The following is a 19,774-nucleotide window of genomic DNA, read 5'->3' on the forward strand; positions in this document are numbered from 1 at the left end:
AAGGTTGAACCCAAACCCGAGACTAAGTGCTTCTGAAATGAGGGGAACGGTCACTGAAGCAGAACTACCCTAGATACTTCGTAGATGAGAAGGCTGGCAAGGTCGACAGAAGTATATTGGATATACATTATATTAATGTGTACTTTACTAGTACTCCTAGTAGCACCAGGGTATTAGATACCGGTTCGGTTGCTAAGTGTTAGTAACTCGAAATAAAAGCTGCGGAATAAACGGAGACTAGCTAAAGATGAGATGACGATATGTGTTGGAAGTGTTTCCAAGGTTGATGTGATCAAGCATCGCATGCTCCCTCTACCATCGAGATTGGGGTTAAACCTGAATAATTATTATTTGGTGTTTGCGTTGAGCATAGACATGATTGGATTATGTTTATCGCAATACGGTTATTCATTAAACAAGAATAATGGTTACTCTGTCTATTTGAATAATACCTTCAATGGTCTTGCACCTAAAATGAATGGTTTATTGAATCTCGATCGTAGTGATACACATGTTCATGCCAAAAGATATAAGATAGTAATGATAGTACCACATACTTGTGGCACTGCCACTTGAGTCATATTGGTATAAAACGCATGAAGAAGCTCCATGTTGATGGATCTTTGGACTCACTCGTTTTGAAAAGATTGAGACATGCGAACCATGTCTATTAGTATATATGCATGAAGAAAGTCCATACAGATGGATCATTTGGACTCACTTGATTTTGAATCACTTGAGACATGCAAATCATACCACATGGGCAAGATGATTGAAAGGCCTCGTTTTCAGTAAGATGGAACAAGAGAGCAACTTGTTGGAAGTAATACATTTGATGTGTGCAGTCCAATGAGTGCTGACGCACGCAGTGGATATCGTTATGTTCTTACTTCACAGATGATTTGAGTAGATGCTGAGAATATTTACTTGATGAAACACAAGTCTGAATTATTGAAAGGTTCAAGTAATTTCAGAGTGAAGTTGAAGATCGTCGTGACAAGAGGATCAAAATGTCTGTGATATGATCATACAGATGAATATCTGAGTTACGAGTTTGGCACACAATTAAGAAATTGTGGAAATTGTTTCACGACTAATACCGCCTGGAACACCATATTGTGATGGTGTGTCCGAACATCATAACTGCACCCTATTGGATATGGTGCATACCATGATGTCTCTTATCGAATTACAACTATCGTTTATGGGTTAGGCATTAGAGACAACCGCATTCACTTTAAATAGGGCACCACGCAATTCCGTTGAGACGACGCCGTATGAACTATGGTTTAGAGAAACCTAAGCTGTCATTTCTTAAAAGTTTGGGGCTGCGACGCTTATGTGAAAAAGTTTCAGGCTGATAAGGTCGAACCCAAAGCGGATAAATGCATCTTCATAGAATACCCAAAACAGTTGGGTATACCTCCTATTTCACATCTGGAAGCAAAAGTGATTGTTTCTAGAAATGGGTCCTTTCTCGAGGAAAAGTTTCTCTCGAAAGAATTGAGTGGGAGGATGGTGGAGACTTGATGAGGTCATTGAACCGTCACTTCAACTAATGTGTAGCAGGGCACAGGAAGTTGTTCCTGTGGCACCTACACCAATTCAAGTGGAAGCTTATGATAGTGATCATGAAACTTCAGATCAAGTCACTACCAAACCTCATAGGATGACAAGGATGCGTACTACTTTAGAGTGGTACGTAATCCTGTCTTGGAAGTCATGTTGCTAGACAACTATGAACCTACGAGCTATGGAGAAGCGATGGTGGGCCCGGATTCCGACGAATGGCTCGAGGCCATAAAATCCGAGATGATCCATGTATGAAAACAAAGTATAGACTTTGAAAGAACTACTTGATGGTCGTAAGGCTGTTGGGTACAGATGGATTTTAAAGGGAAGACAGACAGTGATGGTAAGTGTCACCATTAAGAAAGCTCGACTTGTCGTTAAGATGTTTTCCGGCAAGTTTAAGGAGTTGACTGCGATGAGACTTTCTCACTCGTAGCGATGCTAAGAGTCTGTTAGAATTATATTAGCAGTTACTGCATTATTTATGAAATCTTGCAGATAGGATGTCAAAACATTGTTTCCTCGACGATTTTCTTGAGGAAAGGTTGTATGTGATACAACCAGAAGGTTTTGTCAATCCTGAAAGATGCTAACAAGTATGCAAAGCTCCAGCAATCCTTCTAAGGATTGGAGTAAGCATCTCGGAGTTGGAATGAACGCTTTGATGAGATGATCAAAGATTTTGGGTTTATACAAAGTTCATGAGAAACTTGTATTTCCAAAGAAGTGAGTGGGAGCACTATAGAATTTTTGATGAGTATATGTTGTTAACATATTGTTGGTCAGAAATGATGTAGAATTTCTGGAAAGCATCCAGGGTTATTTGAAAAGTGTTTTTAATGGAAAACCTGGATTAAGCTACTTGAACATTGAGCATCAAGATCTATAAGGATAGATCAAAAACGCTTAATAGTACTTTCAAATGAATACATACCGTGACAAGATTTTGAAGGAGTTCAAAATAGATCAGCAAAGAAGGAGTTCCTGGCTGTGTTACAAGGTGTGAGTATTGAGTAAGACTCAAGACCTGACCACGGCAGAAGAAAGAGAAAGGACGAAGGTCGTCCCCTATGCTTTAGACGTAGGCTCTACAGTATGCTATGCTGTGTACCGCACCTGAAGTGTGCCTTGCCATGAGTTAGTCAAGGGGTACAATAGTGATCCGGGAATGGATCACATGACAGCGGTCGAACTTATCCTTAGTATCTAGTGGACTAAGGAATTTTCTTGATTATGGAGGTGGTAAAACAGATCGTCGTAAAGGGTTACGTCGATGCAAACTTTGACACTAATCCGGATGACTCTGAGTAGTAAACCGGATTCGTATAGTAGAGCAGTTATTTGGAATAGCTCCAAGTAGCGCGTGGTAGCTACATCTACAAGATGACATAGAGATTTGCAAAGCACACACGGATCTGCATGTTGCAGACCCGTTGACTAAAACCTCTCTCGTAAGCATAACATGATCAAACCCTAGAACTCATTGAGTGTTAATCACATGGTGATGTGGACTAGATTATTGACTCTAGTGAACTTTGAGTGTTAATCACATGGTGATGTGAACTAGATTATTGACTCTAGTGCAAGTGGGAGACTGTTGGAAATATGCCCTAGAGGCAATAATAAAATGGTTATTATTGTATTTCCTTGTTCATGATAATTGTCTGTTGTTCATGCTATAATTGTATTAACTGGAAACCGTAATACATGTGTGAATACATAGACCACAACATGTCCCTAGTAAGCCTCTAGTTGACTAGCTCGTTGATCAATAGATGGTTATGGTTTCCTGACCATGGACATTGGATGTCATTGATAACGGGATCACATCATTAGGAGAATGATGTGATGGACAAGACCCAATCCTAAGCATAGCACAAGATCGTGTAGTTCGTTTGCTAGAGCTTTTCTAATGTCAAGTATCATTTCCTTAGACCATGAGATTGTGCAACTCCCGGATACCGTAGGAATGCTTTGGGTGTACCAAACGTCACAACGTAACTGGGTGGCTATAAAGGTGCACTACAGGTATCTCCGAAAGTGTCTGTTGGGTTGGCACGAATCGAGACTGGGATTTGTCACTCCGTATGACGGAGAGGTATCTCTGGGCCCACTCGGTAATGCATCATCATAATGAGCTCAATGTGACCAAGTGTTTGGTCACGGGATCATGCATTACGGTACGAGTAAAGTGACTTGCCGGTAACGAGATTGAACAAGGTATTGGGATACCGACGATCGAATCTCGGGCAAGTAACGTACCGATTGACAAAGGGAATTGTATACGGGATTGATTGAATCCTCGACATCGTGGTTCATCCGATGAGATCATCGTGGAACATGTGGGAGCCAACATGGGTATCCAGATCCCGCTGTTGGTTATTGACCGGAGAGTCGTCTCGGTCATGTCTGCATGTCTCCCGAACCCGTAGGGTCTACACACTTAAGGTTCGGTGACGCTAGGGTTGTAGAGATATTAGTATGCGGAAATCCGAAAGTCGTTCGGAGTCCCGGATGAGATCCCGGACGTCACGAGGAGTTCCGGAATGGTACGGAGGTAAAGATTTATATATGGGAAGTCCTATTTTGGCCACCGGAAAATGTTCGAGATTTTTCGGTATTGTACCGGGAAGGTTCTAGAAGGTTCTGAAGTGGGGCCCACCTGCATGGGGGGACCCACATGAACGTGGGTAGTGGGGGCAAGGCCCCACACCCCTGGTCAAGGCGCACCAAGATCCCACCTTAGAAGGAATAAGATCATATCCCGAAGGGATAAGATCAAGATCCCTAAAAAAGGGGGATAACAATCGGTGGGGAAGGGAAATGATGGGATTTCTTTCCCCCACCTTTGCCAACGCCCCAATGGACTTGGAGGGCAAGAAACCAGCCCCCTCCACCCCTATATATAGTGGGGAGGCGCATGGGAGCAGCACCCCCAAGCCCTGGCGCCTCCCTCCCTCCCGTGACACCTCTTCCTCCCCGCTTGCGCTTGGCGAAGCCCTGCCGGGATCCCGCTACTTCCACCACCATGCCGTCGTGCTGCTGGATCTCCATCAACTTCTCCTCCCCCCTTGCTGGATCAAGAAGGAGGAGACGTCCCCACTCCGTACGTGTGTTGAACGCGGAGGTGCCGTCCGTTCGGCGCTAGGATCATCGGTGATTTGGATCACGACGAGTACGACTCCATCAACCCCGTTCTCTTGAACGCTTCCGCTCGCGATCTACAAGGGTATGTAGATGCACTCCTCCCCTCTCGTTGCTAGCATCTCCTAGATTGATCTTGGTGACACGTAGGAAAATTTTGAATTTCTGCTACGTTCCCCAACAGTTCAGTGCGCCATGCTTTATGGATTAGAACCGGGGATCCAAAGACGTTTTGAGCACCATGGAGCACATGCGATGTTCCAGGAGCTGAAATTGGTATTTCAGGCTCATGCCCGGGTTGAGAGGTATGACATCTCCGACAAGTTCTTTAGCTGCAAGATGGAGGAGAATAGCTCCGTTAGTGAGCATATACTCAGAATGTCTGGGTACTATAACCGCTTGAATCAGTTGGGAGTTAATCTGCCGGATGGGGTACGATTGACAAAGTTCTCCAGTCACTGCCACCAAGCTACAAGGGCTTCGTGATGAACTAATATGCAAGGGATGGAGAAAACGATCCTTGAGCTCTTTGCGATGCTTAAGGCCACGGAGGTAGAAATCAAGAAAGGGCATAAATGTTGATGGTCAATAAGACCACCAATTTCAAGAAAGGGAACTTTAAGAAGAATGGCAAGGCAGTTGCCACTCCCGTGAAGAAACCCAAGGCTGGACCCAAACCTGAGACTAAGTGCTTCTATTGCAAGGGGAATGGTCACTGGAAGCGGAACTGCCCTAAGTACTTGGTAGATAAGAAGGCTGGCAACATCAACAAAGGTATAAGATATGCATGTTATTGATGTGTACCTTACTAGTGCTCGTAGTAGTGCCAGGGTATTTGATACTAGTTTGGTCGCTCTTATTTGTAACTCAAAACAGAAGCTACGGAGTAAACGGAGACTAGCTAAGGATGAGGTGACGATGCGCGTTGGAAGTGTCTCCAAGGTTGATGTGATCACCATCGGCATGCTCCCTCCACCTTCGGGATTAGTTTTAAACCTAAATAAATGTTATTGGTGCCTGCGTTAAGCATGAACAATATATCCGGATCTTGTTTATTGCGAGATGATTATTCATTTACTTCAGAGAATAATGGTTGTTCTGTTTACATGAATAATATCTTTTATGATCATGCACCCTTTGTGAATGGTTTATTCTTATTGAATATCGATCGCATCAATACACATATTCATAATATTGATGCCAAAAGATGCAAAGTTAATAATGATGGTTCCACATATTTGTGGCACTACCGCTTAGGTCATATTGGTGTAAAGTGCATGAAGAAACTCCTTGTTGATGGAATTTTGGAATCACTTGATTATCAATCATTTGAAACATGTGAACCATGCCTCACGGGCAAGTTGACGAAAACACCATTTTCTGGTAGAATGGAGCGGGCAAGTGACTTGTTGGAAATAATACATACTGATGTATGTGGTCTGATGAGTGTTGAAGCACGCGGTGAATATCGTTATTATCTTACCTTCACAAATGATTTGACACTACTGCAGGATGCCGCTAACGCGACACTACAATCAGAGACCCTTCGACGAAACTGTGTGCGATGCATTAATCGCAAACGGTGATGTAAAGAAACCGTAAAAATGATACAAAATGTTTGCCATGGTGGAGACATCAAACACTATTCACATTATAGTTACGTGTGCGATCTGTGGCATACAGTTCACTCCAATGAATTGTTTGTGATGAGGCAGAACAATAGAAACGGGCAGCCAGATGAAGGTGTGTGCGATATACGACATATAGTTCACTCGGATGAACTGTTTGTGATTAGGTAACACAACAAAAATGGTCAGCTAGATCAAGGTGCGTGTGATAGAGGTCATACAGTTCACTCGGATGATTTGTTTGCGTTGAGCCAAGAGAACAGAAATGGTTCAACTTAACAAGATATGTGTGATACGTGGCAAACAAGTCTGTAATCATAAATGTGTGCCAAGACCAATAGTAACACAGACGATTGTTGCTAATAAGACGTGTATGTTGTGTGATGTGATTGCATACAAAACAACAACAACCACTGGTGCAGCGACGTGCTATACAAACGGTTTTTAACCCCTTTCCGTGCGGCGTTTGGAACCATCGCCAAGTGAGTGTGGGCGATAGGGGGGTCCTTCCCACATGACCCAGAAATCGTCGGGGATAGACCCTCCTGGCACACAGGCTGGGAAAAAAATGAGCTCGTGTGCGATCTGGCGAGGCATTGAAACCCAATTGTTTTCGTTCATATATACATCCCACATGGTGAATCCCAGAAAAACATTTCCATTTGTATGTATATCACACACATTTTTTTGTGTGGAAACGTTTGTGCATGGTGGCCTAACGCAAACAGTTCTCTGCCGGAAGCCGTGTGTGATTGTTAGTTGATCGAACACGCCTACTTTCTAGAAACCATGTGGGTTGTTTGAGTTCATCGCCCACGGTGCTGTCTGAGTAACCGTCTGCAATAGAAAACCCTAATAAGCAGGGTAATTAGCCTATTATTGATAATCCATGTAGTAATCAAATTGATATTTCTTAGAAAACACACCAGATATTTCATATCCGTATAACAACAACCAGGATTTCATAATCGAATTACATCAGATAGCTTCAGCACTCAGTTACACCATTACACAACAACACCAAGTTTCACATGCAACATCGAAAACCTTTGGAAAGTAGCATCATACACAGTAAATAGACAGATGAATCTCATCTGGGAAATTGCAGAAGCGGAAGGCAAATATTGAGCCTTCAGTAATGTTGAATGTCCTTGCAACTTTAGGCGAGAGGCTATGGTTAATTGCCCGCCCAAACTTCGTCCTCTTCAGGAAGACTTCAATAGTGTACCGTGGGTCTTGAATGAATACCTTCCTCACCTCTTGACCATGCAGGTGGTTTGAGAGGTAATCATCGGTGAACTGCTTTGAAAAGTACTGAAAACAAATATCTGCATAAATCGCTGTTATAAATTTTGAAATAGCGCGAGGGGTAAAAACAAGGAAAAAGAGTTAGTGCCATCCTATAGTTGACTGATGTCTTCTTCATTGTGCAAACAAAGATCTTGTTTTTATTCGTCGCAAGTTTCTTCACCCTAACAATCTTTCTGAGTTTCTTGACTTGACAGATATTCATGGACATCTCATTTCCCCATATGCAAAATGGGTCGAACAGTGGGTCTAAGCCTCTGACAACATGACCTACATGTGCAAGACCAAATTGTAAGAAACCTAAATATTAGAATGATTCCTGCAACTGCACAATAATGTGCTATTAGCGAAAGGACCATGCATGAGCAAACCTCGATGGTAAATTGCAGTGTCTCTCATTGTTTCCCTGCAACACACATAAGGAATATCTTGATCAGGTTAACTGAGAGTTGCCATACTATCAGTAGAATATGTATTGAGTACAGCCAAATTTGATTTATTTCTCACATGCATAACAATACAAAATTGTACCCATAGCAAATGAAAATCAAATTGCAGAATTGAACCAAACAGTTAAATGGACAACAGACCAAATGAACCAAAACAGTTAACTGAGCACGACATCGCAGAATAGAAACATGTACTAGAAGATAAGGCAGTTAACAAAACAAAGAATGCTTGAGAACAGTACTACGAATGTAGCAATTGTCGGACCAAACTGCTAACTGAACATTACATTTCAGAGGACCAAACTATTAACTGAACATTACACTTCAGAGGAACAAATTGTTAACTGAACATCAGATTGCATATTAACGTTACAGAGGACAAATCACTAGAAGACACTGGCGGTGGCCTCGAGAAAACAGCACGAACTATATTTTAAAGTAGACAACCGCGTGGCGGTGTCGATGGTGGCCTTGAAGACGAGGTGCTCCTCCAAGATCTGGCGGTCGGCACGCATGGCAGCCATAGCGACCTCGTGCGCGCGTGCGGCCGCGATTTGCTTCTCCGCTGCTAGATTCTACTGAGCTCCATGTTATACTGCATGCAGAATGGCTGTGGGCGGCGCTTAATTGGAGGATGGGGACAGTGATTTCGGCGGAAGGTGCCGCACCGTCGGTCGGGGCATGTGGGACGGGGAAGGAGTAGGATGGTGTGGATGGGGTGTGGATTACCTAACAACATCAATGAGGCCGCACAACAAGAAGAAGGGTCGGCGGCGAGGAGGCCGCGCAGCAAGAAGAAGGGTCGCCGGTGAGGAGGCGGCGCTGCAAGAAGAAGGGTAGCTAGCGAGGAGGCGGCGCTGCAACAAGAAGGGTCGCCGGCGAGGAGGCTGAGCTGCCGATAAGCAGCAGTGAAGGTTTGAACTTGGAAAGCAAGGAGGAACAGTGGAAATGTGGCTTTTGGTGGGAGGGAGGGGGCGGGGAGATAGATATTTCCGTGGTGGCAGAAACATTTCACTCGGTGCTGCGACAAACTGGCATGCAAGTGTGGTTCAAGCGCGGGCGGTGGACTGTAGACGACGAAGCTTCCTACGTAAGCCAGACAAGACGGTGCACCAAGATATTTTATATCGCATCCCACACGATTCTTTCTAGTAAACTGTTTGTGGTATACCTGATTTTTTCATTATGTTTTGAAAGGCAAAATGGTGTTATGGAGGGAAAGGGTGGTGTTTGAATTGCTAGAATATTTATGTACAATGAACATGCAACTACATGAGTGTCGTGTTTAAATTTGGAATTATTCTGGGTTCATTTGGCATTTTATGCATTATTTGAGTTTCTAGGCATTTAATGTGCATAATTCAAATTTGAACTACAAGCGCATGCTCCAGTGCACCAAAGTTTGTTGAAAAATCACATGTGTGTCTTTGGGTGAATTTATAGGTCCCATGCAAGAAATGGGAATGAAATTCAAACATCTGGGCGTCGTGGCTCGGCCTTGAACATTGAGAAACTTGGTTTTTAATTTCCTGGAAATTCAAAACTCGCTTGAAAATCATGAAACTTGGCATGGTGTCATTTCATGACTCCAACATGCTCTGGTAAAAAAATTGGCCGCATTTGGACAAGTTTTGGTATAAGCTTCTTGCAAACCGGAACTTCTCTCAAGAAGACTCGTGGTTCCTGAGGGGGGACGTGTCACCTTTGTGTGCGAAACGATATACGCTGCCTCCCCCCTTGATTTTTACAGAGGCAACATAGAACTATATGAGTGCTATGTTAAAATTTGGAATTATTCCGGGTTCGTTTGGACTTTTTATACATTAATTGAATTTCTGGTCATTTAATGTGCATAATTCAAATTTGAACTACAAGCATATGCTCCAGTGCACCAAAGTTGGTTGAAAAATCACATGTGTGTCCTTGGGTGAGCTTCTAGGTCCCATGCAAGAAATGGGAATGAAATTAAAACATCTGGGTGTCGTGGCTCGGCCGGGAACATTGAGAAACTTGGTTTCTAAATTCCTAGAAATTCAAACTCGCCTGAAAATCATGAAACTTGGCATGCTATCATTTCATGGCACCAACATGTTGTGGTAAAAAATTGGCCGCATTCAGACAAGTTTTGGTATAAGCTTCTGGCAAACCGGAGCTTCTCTCGAGAAGACTCGTGGTTCCCGAGGGGGGGGCGTGTACCTTTGTGTGCGAAACGATATACGGTGCCTCCCCCTTGATTTTTTACATAGGCAACATAGAACTATATGAGTGTCGTGTTAAAATTTGGAATTATTCCGGGTTCGTTTGGACTTTTTTATACATTAACTGAATTTCTGGTCATTTAATGTGCATAATTCAACTTTGAACTACAAGCACATGCTCCAGTGCACCAAAGTTGGTTGAAAAATCACATGTGTGTCCTTGGGTGAATTTCTAGGTCCCATGCAAGAAATGGGAATGAAATTCAAACATCTGGGCGTCGTGGCTCGGCCGGAAAGATTGAGAAATTTGGTTTTTTAGTTCATGTAAATCCAAAACACGCCTGAAAATCATGAAACTTGGCATGGTGTCATGACATGGCACCAACATGCTGTGGTAATTTTTTGGGCCAAATTGGGACAAGCTTTGGTATAAGCTTCTTGCAAACCGGAGCTTCTCTCAAGAAGGCTCGTGGTTCCGAGAGGGAACGTGTCACCTCCGTGTGCGAAACGACATACAGTACCTTCTCCCGCCTTAATTTTTTTACACAGGTAGATTAGACCAAATAGAAGTATCGTGCTAAATTTTGGAATTATTCTGGGTTCGTTTGGCCTTTTTATACATTAATTGAATTTTTGGGCATTTAATGTGCATAATTCAAATTTGAACTACAAGCACATGCTCCAGTGCACCGAAGTTGGTTGAAAAATCACATATGTGTCCTTGGGTGAATTTGTAGGTCCCATTCAAGAAATGGGAATGGAATTCAAACATTTGGGAATCGTGCCTCGGCTGGAAATATTGAAAAACTTGGTTTTTTAATTCCTGTAAATCCAAAACACGGTTGAAAATCACGAAACTTGGCATGGTGTCATGACATGGCACCAACATGTTGTGGTAATTTTTTTGGCCGAATTGGGACAAGCTTTGGTATAAGCTTCTTGCAAACGGAAGCTTCCCTCAAGATGGCTCATGGTTCTGAGAGGGAACGTGTCACCTCCGTGTGCAAAACGACATACACTGCCTTCTCCAGCCTTAATTTTTTTACACAGGCAGATTAGACCAAATAGGAGTTTCCTGCTAAATTTTGGAATTATTCCGGGTTCATTTGGCCTTTTTATACATTAATTGATTTCCAGGCATTTAATGCACACAATTCAAATTTGAAGTACAAGCGCATGCTCCAGTCCAAAAGTTAGTTGGAATATCATTTATGTGTACTTGGGCGAACTTCTAGGTCCCATGGAAGAAGTGGGAATGGAATTCAAACATCTGGGCGTCTTGGCTCGGCCGGAAACATCGAGAAACTTGGTTTTAAATTTCCCGTAAATCCAAAACTCGCCTGAAAATCATGATACTTGGCATGGTGTCATGACATGGCACGAGCATGCTGTGGTAAATTTTTTGTCCGGTTTGCGAAGGCGCAAACATTAACAATCAACAAAGTCATTTTGGAACAATGCTGTCACGTTACAAATCGGAAACACAAGTATTATTGAAACCGTGGGCGTTCTACTTACCAATTACGTGCCGCCACACGTCCCTTTTTTATTGGCTAGGAGGTGCCATGCGGGGTAGCTATTTGAGTACGGGAGGCGTGCGATCAGACCCCTGCTCATGCTCATTGGGAGGAGAGCCCTTTGACCTCTATCTGCCGCCCACCTCCCTCCCAACGTCGCCATTAATGGTGCCCGAGCCCCTGTTTCACGGCGTGGCTATGTCTCACTCGACTGAGATTGAAGAGAGAAAAAAGAAAATATGAAAAGAAAGTTTTGCACGGACCTTGATGTAAGATCCGACGGACCTATATAGCATCGACTGCGACTTATAGCAAGACTGATGAATATAAGGACGATGATAGTGGATAATAATTGTCGTACATATTTAGGAAGATAATTGAAAAAGCCACATGCGGCAACGCCCGAAATACACAAGGGCAAAAGAAGAAGGAAGACAATGATCTGGCTCGCTGATCTCTACTTTCTTGATGCATTGCTGCAGGCCGCAGGAACTAGTCCCCACGGCGAGCGGCGATGAGCTCTTTCGTGTCCTCAAGGCGCTGCATGAGAGCATCCACGGATTCCTCCACCAGCCTCTGGTGCTCGATGCGGAGCATGTCATTCTCGTCCATAAGTTTCTTAACGATGATGTCGGTCCTCTTCAACAAGGCAGTGGTCTCCTCCTGCTGCTTCGCACTTCCGACGATCTTCGCCCTCAGCAGGTCGCGCTCGGCCCGAAGCTTCGCATTGCCGTCACTTAGTTTCCGAATGACGCCGGTAGCCTGTTCAAACGAGGCTTTCATGTCGTCCTGCAACCTCGCCCAGCCGGAGATCTGATCCATCTGGCTATGGACAATCGCGTTCATGCGCCTGTAAGAGTCCTTGCCTGCCCACGAGACATTTTCCCAGGCCGCCGCGGCACGGGAGGACATCTCTGCTGCATTCGCGGCACGGCGAGACATCTTTGCTGCTTCCGCAGCGCGGCCGGACCAGTCAGCTGCATCAACGGCACGGTGGAACCTCCGTGTTGCTTCGGCGGCGTGGCGGGACCTCTGTGCTGCTACGGCCGAGCGGCGGGACATGTTGGCTTCTTTTGCGGTGAGGCGAGACATCTCTCGTGCTTCCGCTTCCATGCTGGCCTCTCCCTGGTGGTAATCTCTCGACCCATAACTCACGCTGGCCATGGCAGACGCAAGGGAACGATGATGAATGACTTGTTTGTTTTTGTGGATGAGGAATTGAGGAGGAATGTGCAGTCATCTTGGAGTAGTAGTATTTATAACCGAGTACTAATACGCACCTAAGTGGGAAACCATTTAGGTTTTGATCGGTGTGAACAGGTTTGCAATTAAATAGCGTGGTAGTAATTTGGAATGTGACGGGACGTGATAACCCACAAGTATAGGGGATTGTTTCTAGCCTTCTTCGATAAATAAGTGTGTCAAACCCAATGATAGCTAAAGGTAGAACAAATATTCCATATTCCCTCAAGTTCTATCGACCACCGATACAACTCTACGCACACTTGACGTTTGCTTTACCAAAAACAAGTATGAAACTATTTTGCAAGAGTAAAAATACGAGTACTTTGCAAGAATAAAACTATGAATAAATTGCAAGGTAATAAAAGTGGATAGCTTTTGTCAACAAGAAAGTCATTTGTCCCTAGGCAATCAATAATAAGTACCGGTAATCATTTCTGCAATTTTATATGAAGGAGAGGCATGAGCTAACATACTTTCTCTACTTTGATCATATGCACTTATGATTGGACCCCTAGCAACCATCCACAACTACTAAAGATCATTAAGGTCATGAAACCCAACCATAGCATTAAATATCAAGTCCTCTTTATCCCATACGCAACAACCCACTTACTCAGGTTTAAGCTTCTGTCACTCTCGCAACCCACCATAAGTGAATCATGAACATATTGCAACACCCTACAGCGAGGAACCCTCACATTTGCGCGAGATGGAGGGCACCGTAGGACCGCACCATAAATAAAATATACAATCATACCAACCAAGATCACGATTAACCCACAAGACAAAACGGATCTACTCAAACATCATAGGATAACCATAGATCATTGGGAAATAATATATGGAGTTGAGCACATGTTTAAGTAGAGATTACAGTGGGGAGAAGGGGTGTTACACCGATGCATAGAGGGGGAGACAATTGGTGTTGACGGTAGCAAGATTGTTGATGTAGATCGCCGTCACGATCCTTGCCCCAGCGGCGTTCCGGCGCCACCGGGAGAGAGGGGGAGAGAGGCCCCCTCCTTCTTCTTCCTTGGCCTCCCCCTAGATGGGAGGAGAGTTCCCCCTCTGGTCCATGGCCTCCATGGCGGCGGAGGGGCGGGAGCCCATCCGAGATTGGATCTCCCTCTCTATTCTCTTCTGTTTCGCGTTCTTCAGATCTGGCCCTTCACGGTTTCTTAAATTCCCGGAGATCCGTAACTCCGATTTCGCTGAAATTTTTACCCAATTTTTCCGTAAATTATCTTTCTTGCGCCAGAAGAAAGGCCCCAACCGCCTTACGGCCTGGGAACAAGACACCTGGGTGTGCCAGGGGGTGCTAGGCGTGCCCTGGTGGGTTGTGGAGGCCATGGGCCTCCGTTGGCGTTGATTCCAAGTCCCAAAAATCACATATATCAAAATAATTGTCCGTAAATTTTTATCGCATTTGGACTTCGTTTGATATGGATTTTCTGCGAAACAAAAAACATGCAACAAACAAGAACTGGCACTGGGCACTGGATCAATATGTTAGTCCAAATAAATCATATAAAATGTTGCCAAAAGTTTATAAAAGTTGTATCATCTTGGCATGAAACAATAAAAAATTATAGATACGGCGGAGACGTATAAGGACGCAGGCTCAATTTTTTTGACGGTTCTATAATTTCTAAGTGCGGCACTATTTCCGGACGGTGTAACATGGGAACGCTTTCTCGGCCGCGTACGTGGCGTTTGCAGGGTGCACCGCAATAGGCAATGTCAGGACACGTCTTGTTCCAACAACCGTGCACGCTCGTTATTACCATCGCGCACAGTTCTTTTATTTAGAATGTGTGCCCATCTAGCGCACATACGGTGATCTGTCTAACTGTTTCTGTTTGTTGTGGCTAATCGCAAACAATTCATCCGTGTGAAGTGTATGCCGTCAATCACAGACAATTTGATTTGGCTGACCGTTTCTGTTGCGTTGCCTCATCACAAATAGTTAGTCCTTCTGAAGCGTATGCCCTCAATCGCACACACCTTTATCTAGCTGCCCGTTTCTGTTGTTCCGCCTTATCACAAACAGTTAATCCGAGTGAACTGTATGTTGTATATCCTACACGCCTTCATCCCGGTGCCCGTTTCTGTTCTTCTTCCTCATCGCAAACAGTTAATTGAACTGAACTGTTTGCCCTGCATCGCACACGCAACTAAAATCGGAACCGTGTTTGAAGGCTCCGCCATCGCAAACATTTTGCATCTTTTTTGATGGTTTTTTACATCACCGTTTGCGATTAATGCATCACACACAGTTTCGTCAAAGGGTCTCTGATCGTAATGTTGCGTTACCAGCATCCTGCAGTAGTGAACACACACACACACACACACACACACACACACACACACACACACACATATATATATATATATAACGTCTATTTAAGACCCAGGGTGAAGAATTACTTATTCCTCGCCCTGGTCCATCGACCGCGCTAGCCGATGCCAGTGCTATGGCACCCGTTCCGTGCGGGCGTGCGGCGCAACCCGTCAAACCGCCCAATTTCAGTCGTACACTGTCCATCCGCCCGGCTCCTACAATAAAAAAATTCCCCTCGGTTCCTCCTCTCAAAAAAGAAAAAAAAAGAGCCCGGTTCCTATCCTAATCAGGCGTGGTGATGTGCGGTCTCGACGGCGAGTGGCCTGCGGCGTGGGGAGCGGCGGTTGATCCTAGTGGCTAGGTAAACGGCGGGGGGCACGACTGCTGTTGGGGAACGTAGTAAATTCAAAAAAATTCCTACGCACACGCAAGATCATGGTGATGCATAGCAACGAGAGGGGAGAGTGTTGTCCACGTACCCTCGTAGACCGACAGCGGAAGCGTTATCACAACGCGGTTGATGTAGTCGTACGTCTTCACGATCCGACCGATCAAGTACTGAACGCACGGCACCTCCGAGTTCAGCACACGTTCAGCTCGATGACGTCCCTCGAACTCCGATCCAGCCGAGTGTTGAGGGAGAGTTTCGTCAGCACGACGGCGTGGTGACGATGATGATGTTCCACCGACGCAGGGCTTCGCCTAAGCTCCGCAACGGTATTATCGAGGTGTAATATGGTGGAGGGGGGCACCGCACACGGCTAAAATATCGTATATCAAGTGTGTTTAGAGGTGCCCCCCTGCCCCCGTATATAAAGGAGCAAGGGGGAGGCCGGCTGCCCTAGGCGCGCCAAGGAGAGGGGGGAGTCCTCCTCCTAGTAGGAGTAGGACTCCCCTTTCCTAGTCCAACTAGGAAAAGAGGGGGGGGGAAGGAAAGAGAGGGAGAGGGAGAGGGAAAGGGGGCTGCGCCCCCCTCTCCTAGTCCAACTAGGATTCCTCCTGGGAGGGGGCGCGCCACCTCCTGGCTGCTGCCCTCTCTCTCTCCTCTAGGCCCACTAAGGCCCAATACTTCCCCGGGGGGTTCCGGTAACCCTCCGGCACTCCGGTTTAATCCGAAACTTCTCCGGAACACTTCCGGTGTCCGAATATAGTCGTCCAATATATCAATCTTTATGTCTCGACCATTTCAAGACTCCTCGTCATGTCCGTGATCACATCCGGGACTCCGAACAACCTTCAGTACATCAAAACATATAAACTCATAATATAACTGTCATCGTAACTTTAAGCGTGCGGACCCTACGGGTTCGAGAACTATGTAGACATGACCGAGACACCTCTCCGGTCAATAACCAATAGCGGAACCTGGATGCTCATATTGGTTCCTACATATTCTACGAAGATCTTTATCGGTCGGACCGCATAACAACATACGTTGTTCCCTTTGTCATCGGTATGTTACTTGCCCGAGATTCGATCGTCGGTATCTCGATACCTAGTTAAATCTCGTTACCGGCAAGTCTCTTTACTCGTTCCGTAATACATCATCCCGCAACTAACTCATTAGTCACAATGCTTGCAAGGCTTATAGTGATGTGCATTACTGAGTGGGCCCAGAGATACCTCTCCGACAATTGGAGTGACAAATCCTAATCTCGAAATACGCCAACCCAACAAGTACCTTTGGAGACACCTGTAGAGCACCTTTATAATCACCCATTTACGTTGTGACGTTTGGTAGCACACAAAGTGTTCCTCCGGTAAACGGGAGTTGCATAATCTCATAGTCATAGGAACATGTATAAGTCATGAAGAAAGCAATAGCAACATACTAAACGATCGGGTGCTAAGCTAACGGAATGGGTCAAGTCAATCACGTCATTCTCCTAATGAGGTGATCCCGTTAATCAAATGACAACTCATGTCTATGGCTAGGAAACATAACCATCTTTGATTAACGAGCTAGTCAAGTAGAGGCATACTAGTGACACTCTGTTTGTCTATGTATTCACACATGTATTATGTTTCCGGTTAATACAATTCTAGCATGAATAATAAACATTTATCATGATATAAGGAAATAAATAATACTTTATTATTGCCTCTAGGGCATATTTCCTTCAGTCTCCCACTTGCACTAGAGTCAATAATCTAGTTCACATCGCCATGTGATTTAACATCAATAATTCACATCACCATGTGATTAACACCCATAGTTCACATCTCTATGTGACCAACACTCAAAGGGTTTACTAGAGTCAATAATCTAGTTCACATCGCTATGTGATTAACACCCAAAGAGTACTAAGGTGTGATCATGTTTTGATTGTGAGATAATTTTAGTCAACGGGTCTGTCACATTCAGATCCGTAAGTATTTTGCAAATTTCTATGTCTACAATGCTCTGCACGGAGCTACTCTAGCTAATTGCTCCCACTTTCAATATGTATCTAGACCGAGACTTAGAGTCATCTAGATTAGTGTCAAAACTTGCATCGACGTAACCCTTTACGACGAACCTTTTGTCACTTCCATAATCGAGAAACATATCCTTATTCCACTAAGGATAATTTTGACCGCTGTCCAGTGATCTACTCCTAGATCACTATTGTACTCCCTTGCCAAAATCAGTGTAGGGTATACAATAGATCTGGTACACAGCATGGCATACTTTATAGAACCTATGGCCAAGGCATAGGGAATGACTTTCATTCTCTTTCTATCTTCTGCCGTGGTCGGGCTTTGAGTCTTACTCAATTTCACACCTCGTAACACAGGCAAGAACTCTTTCTTTGACTGTTCTATTTTGAACTACTTCAAAATCTTGTTAAGGTATGTACTCATTGAAAAAACTTATCAAGCGTCTTGATCTATTTCTATAGATCTTGATGCTCAATATGTAAGCAGCTTCACCGAGGTCTTTCTTTGAAAAACTCCTTTCAAACACTCCTTTATGCTTTGCAGAATAATTCTACATTATTTCCGATCAACAATATGTCATTCACATATACTTATCAGAAATTCTGTAGTGCTCCCACTCACTTTCTTGTAAATACAGGCTTCACCGCAAGTCTGTATAACACTATATCCTTTGATCAACTTATCAAAATGTATATTCCAACTCCGAGATGCTTGCACCAGTCCATAGATGGATCGCTGGAGCTTGCATATTTTGCTAGCACCTTTAGGATTGACAAAACCTTCTGGTTGCATCATATACAACTCTTCTTTAATAAATCCATTAAGGAATGTAGTTTTGTTTATCCATTTGCCAGATTTCATAAAATGCGGCAATTGCTAACATGATTCAGACAGACTTAAGCATAGATACGAGTGAGAAACTCTCTCATCATAGTCAACACCTTGAACTTGTCGAAAACCTTTTGCGATAATTCTAGCTTTGTAGATAGTAACACTACTATCAGCGTCTGTCTTCCTCTTGAAGATCCATTTAATCTCAATGGCTCGCCGATCATCGGGCAAGTCAAACAAAGTCCATACTTTGTTCTTCATACATGGATCTCATCTCAGATTTCATGGCCTCAAGCCATTTCCCGGAATCTGGGCTCATCATCGCTTCCTCATAGTTCGTAGGTTCGTCATGGTCTAGTAACATAACCTCCAGAACAGGATTACCGTACCACTCTGGTGCGGATCTTACTCTGGTTGACCTACGAGGTTCAGTAACAACTTGATCTGAAGTTTCATGATCATCATCATTAACTTCCTCACTAATTGGTATAGGCGTTACAGAAACTGGTTTCTGTGATGAACTACTTTCCAATAAGGGAGCAGGTACAATTACCTCATCAAGTTCTACTTTCCTCCCACTCACTTCTTTCGAGAGAAACTCCTTCTCTAGAAAGGATCCATTCTTAGCAACGAATGTCTTGCCTTCGGATCTGTGATAGAAGGTGTACCCAACTGTTTCTTTTTGGGTATCCTATGAAGTTTTACTTCTCCGATTTGGGTTCAAGCTTATCATGTTGAAACTTTTTCACATAAGCATCGCAGTCCCAAACTTTAAGAAACGACAACTTTGGTTTCTTGCCAAACCACAGTTCATAAGGCGTCGTCTCAACGGATTTAGATGGTACCCTATTTAACGTGAATGCAGCTGTCTCTAATGCATAACCCCAAAACGATAGTGGTAGATCGGTAAGAGACATCATATATCGCACCATATCTAATAAAGTACGGTTACGATGTTCGGACACACCATTACACTGTGGTGTTCCAGGTGGCGTGAGTAGTGAAACTATTTCACATTGTTTTAACTGAAGGCCAAACTCGTAACTCAAATTCTCTTCTCCACGATCAGATCGTAGAAACTTTATTTACTTGTTACGATGATTTCCGCTTCACTCTGAAA

The sequence above is a fragment of the Aegilops tauschii genome, chromosome 6 (assembly GCF_002575655.3).
Source record: "Aegilops tauschii subsp. strangulata cultivar AL8/78 chromosome 6, Aet v6.0, whole genome shotgun sequence".
Taxonomy (NCBI): domain Eukaryota; kingdom Viridiplantae; phylum Streptophyta; class Magnoliopsida; order Poales; family Poaceae; genus Aegilops; species Aegilops tauschii.